Genomic DNA, 5961 nt, shown 5'->3' on the forward strand with positions numbered 1-5961 from the left:
GGTTCCTGGTGAGTGGCCAGAGGCACCCCGGTCCCCAGCTCCAGGCAGGGACCTGCTAACCGACCCTGGCGTGTGCACTGCCCTGCTGGGGAAGAACCACTATGGTGATTGGGGTACGTGTGCTGGCCACGCTCACTCCAGGCCAGGCCCTGAAGATGGTAGAGCTCAGGGGTCCACAGTAACATGAGGACTCCCCAGGGCAAGGAATTGCCAGGATCCCTCAGCACCCAGGGCCTGGAAAGCGCTCTGGTCACTGGAGACAGCACAAGCAGGGTGGGATTTGGGGTATTTTCTGATATTTACAGACACTCAGCATTCCAATGCACTAGTTCCAAGATGTGACCTCTTTTTTGAAGTCATCCTGTGCTCTTGGGGAGCTGGGGCAGGTCCAAGGGCTGGAGAGAGGATCCTGAGGTGATCTGAGGGCAGGCCATGCCTCAGGGGAGACTGGGTGCAGTGGGCACCACTTGGGACACTGTGTCAATGAACATGAACCATGGGTGATGACTTCTTCAGGCTCACTCCATTACTTCCTCTACTCCTGTAACATTGTAGATTCCCCAGATGGACAAGACCCACCCATTCCCTTAGGCAAGGAGGCTCTGCCTGTGTCCTCCCCTGTGGGTGGTGGGGGAGCAGTGGACATTTGATCATTGCCTCAACACCCCCTCCTGGAGGAGAAAGCAACACTGGGAAGGTAACTTTCAAAGTCAGAGGTCCAAGCTGTCTCCTCTGAATGGTCGCACTGCAGACTGAGACCAAGGCCCTGTGTTTTAGTTGCCTGTGCAGGGAGGGAACAGGTCAGCCGGGAGTCTGGAGTGTAGTTCCAGCCCAGCTGCCTCACCTTGAACTCCCTACTTATTTAGGCTGCTCCAGCTCTCCACAACGGCCTGATCATGGCGCCCTCCTGTTGCCCACATGGAACGAATGCCTGGGCTTCTCTCTCTGCCTTTCCTGCCTCTGTAAGTCAGAGCCTCAGGTCCCGGCTGGGCCACCTGACCCTGCACGCTGACATGGGAGGCACTGAGCCTCCCTCCAAATGTGAACCCCAGCCTCCTGTCTGTGTCCAGCCTCAGCTGCTCTGAATGAGACAGATTTGAAGCCAGTGTGTGCTTCATGGGACCCCCATGTAAGCATGAGATAGAACAGAGGACAGAGAACACTGGACTAGCTCCTCGCAGGTGCCCATGTCAGTGGCCAAGGCTGCTTCCCCAGGGCCCGTGGCTGAGGCTGTGGGTGAAGCCAGGAAACCCTGCAGGTATTTCACCGTGAGCTCCTCGGAGGGTCGGTGTTCCCTCCATCTCCACTATTCCTTGCCTATCTTTCTGCCTTTGAACTATTAGAAAAAAGAAAACCTGAAGAAATCAAAGTATTAAACGAATAAATGGCTTCTCTCAGGATGCACAAATTCTGTGAAGACAAAGCACTTTGCATCTGCCCAGCTCGGTAGCCCCAGCCAGCCTCCTTCCTGTAAGACCCTGTTAGGATACTCTCCCTGCTAAGAGAGGCCTTATGTGTCCTTTATTAAATGTTTTGGAGATAAATGATGAACATAAAAAAGCACATTGCTTTATTTCCTCGTTATTCTTTTCCCGTGGGGATCTTCCCACTTCTTCCCCAGTGTGTTTCTCCTTGCGGCCAATGACACTGGCTTTCTCCTTACGGCGCTGTGGAAGACTTCTCCCTCTGACAATGGAATCTACGGCAGGAAAGGAGAGCGAGTTCCTAGGAAAAACCCTAAGTACCCGGAGAGCAGGAGGATTGCAGCTCTGACAATGATTCCAACAGTGGGACTCAAACTTCAGGGTCAGCAAAGCCACATGGGACATGTCAGGGAAACCTGGGCCCGGGAAGGGAGGGAGGAACAGGTGGCTGAAGAAGGAGGAACAGATGGTGGAGGCTGGAAGGACAGAGGCTGGGGTCTCCCCGAGGGTTGGGGGAGGGATCTCCCCTCCTCCATCCCCTCCCTCAGACCTGCACTGACTACACAGAGTCCAAGGCCAGGGTCTGGGCCTGACAGATGGCATTCTGTAGGGTTAGGGGCTTGGAGGTGGGCCCCTGCCCTAGCATGTGGATAGCTCATGAAAGGAGACAGCACATCGCTGTGGCTGCTCCCTGAGTCCATTGGCAGGACCGGGCCACAGGGTCTTGGAGCAGTGGAGAGTAGAAGGTATATGGTCCCTCCTGGAGAGCAGGCCGTGCTTGGGGACAGGCTTTGTGGAGATGACTCACCCAAGGTCTCTTTGACTTGACCTCTCTGCTTCCCATGAAAATTGGACACAGCTGAGCCCGTCCTGGGCATGCAGGGGTGGGGCTGGGAGATACTGCTACTGCCCTCATCTCCCTGCCTGGGGCTCCCCTGTGGCAGTGCTCGACTCCTGCTGACATCCCAGGACACTCTCCCCAGTACAGGGTGAGGCAGACAGTGAGGACAAAGATGGAAGCAGGATGCAGCCATTTGGGGAATGCTGGTTCAAGTCCCAGCTCCTCTGCTCTGATCACAGGAAGCACAAGTGCTTGCTCCAATTCTGGTGCTCCTGCCACCAATGCAGGAGACCCAGACGGAGTTCCCGACTCCTAGATGTGGCCTGGCCCAGCTCTGCCTGGGACAGTCATTTGGGAAATGAACTGGTAGGTAGAAGATACCCCAGTACCCTCAGTCTCTGTCTTTCAAAATAAGAAGGCAAATAACTAAATAATTAAAGAGAGAGAGAGAGCACAGGGGACAGACTGGTAGTGTAATGGATAAAACAGCCCCCTGTGTGATGTATTCTACTTTGTGTCTCAACTGTTACACTTCTACTCGGGTTCCCTCCCAGTGGCCTGGGAAAAGCAGCTGAGGGTGGCCCAGGTGTTTAGGTCCCTGCCCCGTATTTGGGAGACCTGGAGGAAACTCCTCGTTTCAGGCTGGCCCAGCCCAGGGATAGCAGGTAGGCTGTCACGGGATCTGGCCACCTGCATGGGGAACCTGGGTGAAGTCCCAAACTCCCAGCTTCAGCCAAGATGAATGGATGACAGCCTTGCTGTCTTTCTCACTTCTCAGAGCTCCTTTCCCCAAAGGCAGGAAATGGTGCAGAGGAGAGAGGATGAGCCTCTCACACCCTCATGCTGACAGCCACGGCTCAGCGTCCACTAGGCAACCTGTCCAGGAGTCTAAGACAGAAGCTAGCTAGCAGACCTCAGTCCACCACTGCACTGCCAAGTCCCAGAATTGGGGCAAGGAGAGAAACTTCTTGAAGGAGCACCAAGCACAAGTTCCCCACCTAAGACAGGAGACCCACAGGAGCAACCAGCAGGGAGAAGGCGACCCCCAGAGGCACAGCAGGTGTGGCTCAGGTCAGCAGCCCCACTTGCAGGGCCCTGGCCACACCCTCAAACCTTTTGTGAGAATTGGGAAATGTGTCTGTCACATTTCCAGATACTTATAGCAAACTTTTTAAATTGTTCTGAATATGAAACATTTTTTTATTTAAAATATTTCAAAAAATGCTGGAATTAGAATATCCATCATCTGAGGGCCTGATTCTTATTTTTGTTTGTTTTATTTACTTATTTTATTTTTATTGGAAAGTCAACACACAGAGAGGAAGAGAGAGAGAGATCTTCTGTCTGCTGATTCACTCCCCAAGTGGCCGTAACATCTGGAGCTGAGCTGATCCAAAGCCAGAAGCCAGGAGCCTCTTCCTGGTCTCTCGTATGTGTGCAGGGTCCCAAAGCTTTGCGTGTCCTCGATTGCTTTCCCAGGCCACAAGCAGGGAGCTGGATGGGAAGCAGGGGTTCCGGGATTAGAACCAGTGCCCATATGAGATTCCAGTGCATGCAATGTGAGGACTTGAGCCACTAGGCCACTGCACCAGGGCCCTGAGGGCTTTATTTTTAGCAGCATGTGCACACACACATAAACTCATACACATGTGTACAAATGCAGTGTGCATAAACACATGCATGAGCTCACATGCACACACAGATGCATATATAGATGCATGATGCAGACTCATATACACACAGCCTTCAAAATTGCACGGTTGGTGCCTCTTATGTCAAAAACATGCATGAAGTGCAATATTTTCTGCACCAAAGCAAAGTTCTCTCTTAATGCTGTCTTCTGCACTTTTGCAAGCAGCTTCAAGTCCAAGGGGATCAGGTGGCTGGGCCCTGAGGACCGGGCTGTCAGGGAAGCACTTCCTCTGTCTGACCCTGGACCGGTTTGTCCTCACTGCCAGCTCCCATTTTCAGAACTCATGGCTCTTAGATGGGGCCCTGGAATCTGAATATTTCCAAATGTTTCCCACACCCCAGGTATACTTTTGGGTGGTCAATCAAGTTTATTCAGTTGTGCGTCTTCTCTGTCCATGCAATGGCGAATCTGCCATGCAGAAAGGGCCACCGACGCAGCCTGGGCTGCCCTGGGAGACTATCCTGGCCACAAGCCCTATGGAGCCCACAGGAGTTCTGGGGTCACTTCTATGGTGGAGGAGTAAAGGGGCCTGGGGGCCAGGGTGGTGTCTCCTCCTTCTGGCCAAACCCCTTGCTTGAGAGGGTCCAGAGGGTCTGGACCCTTCCTCTCCCTACCCACCAGCTATAAACCCTGTGGGCTCCTCGGGACACCCTAAACCGCCTCAGCCCATGTGGTCTCCATTCTGCTGCTTCAAACTCCTCAGCGCCATGATCTGTAACACCCACCTGATGCACAGAAAATTATGCAAATTTCTTTTCTCTTTATTAAAAAACATGTAACAACAACAACAACAAAAACCCAAAGAGTTGAGTCTTGGAAAGCCAGCAGAGCTTCTTAGAGGCAGGAGCATTAGCAGAAGAGATGTTGGGCTTTGTGGCCCTGGGGGAGGTGGGGGCGGAGGGGAGGAGTCCTGGGCAGCTGAACACCCTCCTGATCAAAAGCGATGCTGGGGAGTCCCTGTGTGCCAGGTGCCAGCAGGCTTGAAGGGCTGCTCTCCTGGAGTGGGGGAGGGGGCGTCTCACCACTCCCAGCCCCCTCCCCCAGCCTGGAGCCCCCTCTGTCCCCCCAGCCTCCCCCTGGGGAATCAGACTGCAGCCTCTGCTACCCACTCTGTGTGCTGCACCCACAAACCCGGGGGGCAGGGGAGGATGGATGCCACATGGTGAAGGCTGAGTGACAGGCAGTGAGTACCACCCGCTTGTGAACTTGGTCCAAACCGGGCACTCTCCCCTACCTGCTCTCCCAGGGGTGAGGGTCTGTGATGGGTGTAGGGGTGTTGGTCCCCCTCTCCCTGTACAGGTGCAGAGGGGAGAAGAGCCCCCATTCCCTGTGTGGTCTGGGGCGAGTCCCTTCTCCCCATAATAGTGAGGAAGGAGGGGCCCAGGAAGGCGACAGAGTAGCCTGAGGAAACCGCAGTTCCTATCAGCTCTGATGGCTTTTTGGGGGTCCAGCTACTGGTTCCAGCAGGGCTGGTAGCCCCTGACTCCCACAGGCAGGAGATAAGCATGGGACACAAGGTGAGAGGGCGGCAGTAGTGGTGTGCTGCCGGTGCCAGGGGCAGCTTGGAGAGTTGGGTCGGGGGGTGCCTTCCAGCTGGGGTTCCCTTGGCAGTCCTCATGGGTCCCGTGGGGGAACAGCAGGTGCTGGGGTCTCCTGGACAGCAGGGCAGGACTCTCAGCATCTGAGGTGTTCACCAGTCCTTGGCAAGCCCCTCCTGCCAGGGACAAGGGCTGGGAAGAGGCCTGGCAAAGGATGCTCCCCTTCCTCAAAAGGGGAGACAGGGAGGGAGGAGGGGCGAAGGGGGTCACAGCCACAGGGCCTCTCTTAAGGAGTCTCGCAGAAATCACTGAGCAACAAGAACTAGGCAGACAGAACAAAGGAAAAAAGGAGGAAAACGGAGATAAAAGACACGAGAATAATAAATGAAGGTGGACGCCTTAAGGGTGGGAACAAAGAGGAGGCGGGGAGGAAGCGGCGATGCCGCGCTGGCTGCCGAGCCACGG

The sequence above is a fragment of the Ochotona curzoniae genome, unplaced genomic scaffold (assembly GCF_017591425.1).
Source record: "Ochotona curzoniae isolate NIBS_2020 unplaced genomic scaffold, NIBS_Ocur_1.0 contig_3520, whole genome shotgun sequence".
Lineage (NCBI taxonomy): Eukaryota > Metazoa > Chordata > Mammalia > Lagomorpha > Ochotonidae > Ochotona > Ochotona curzoniae.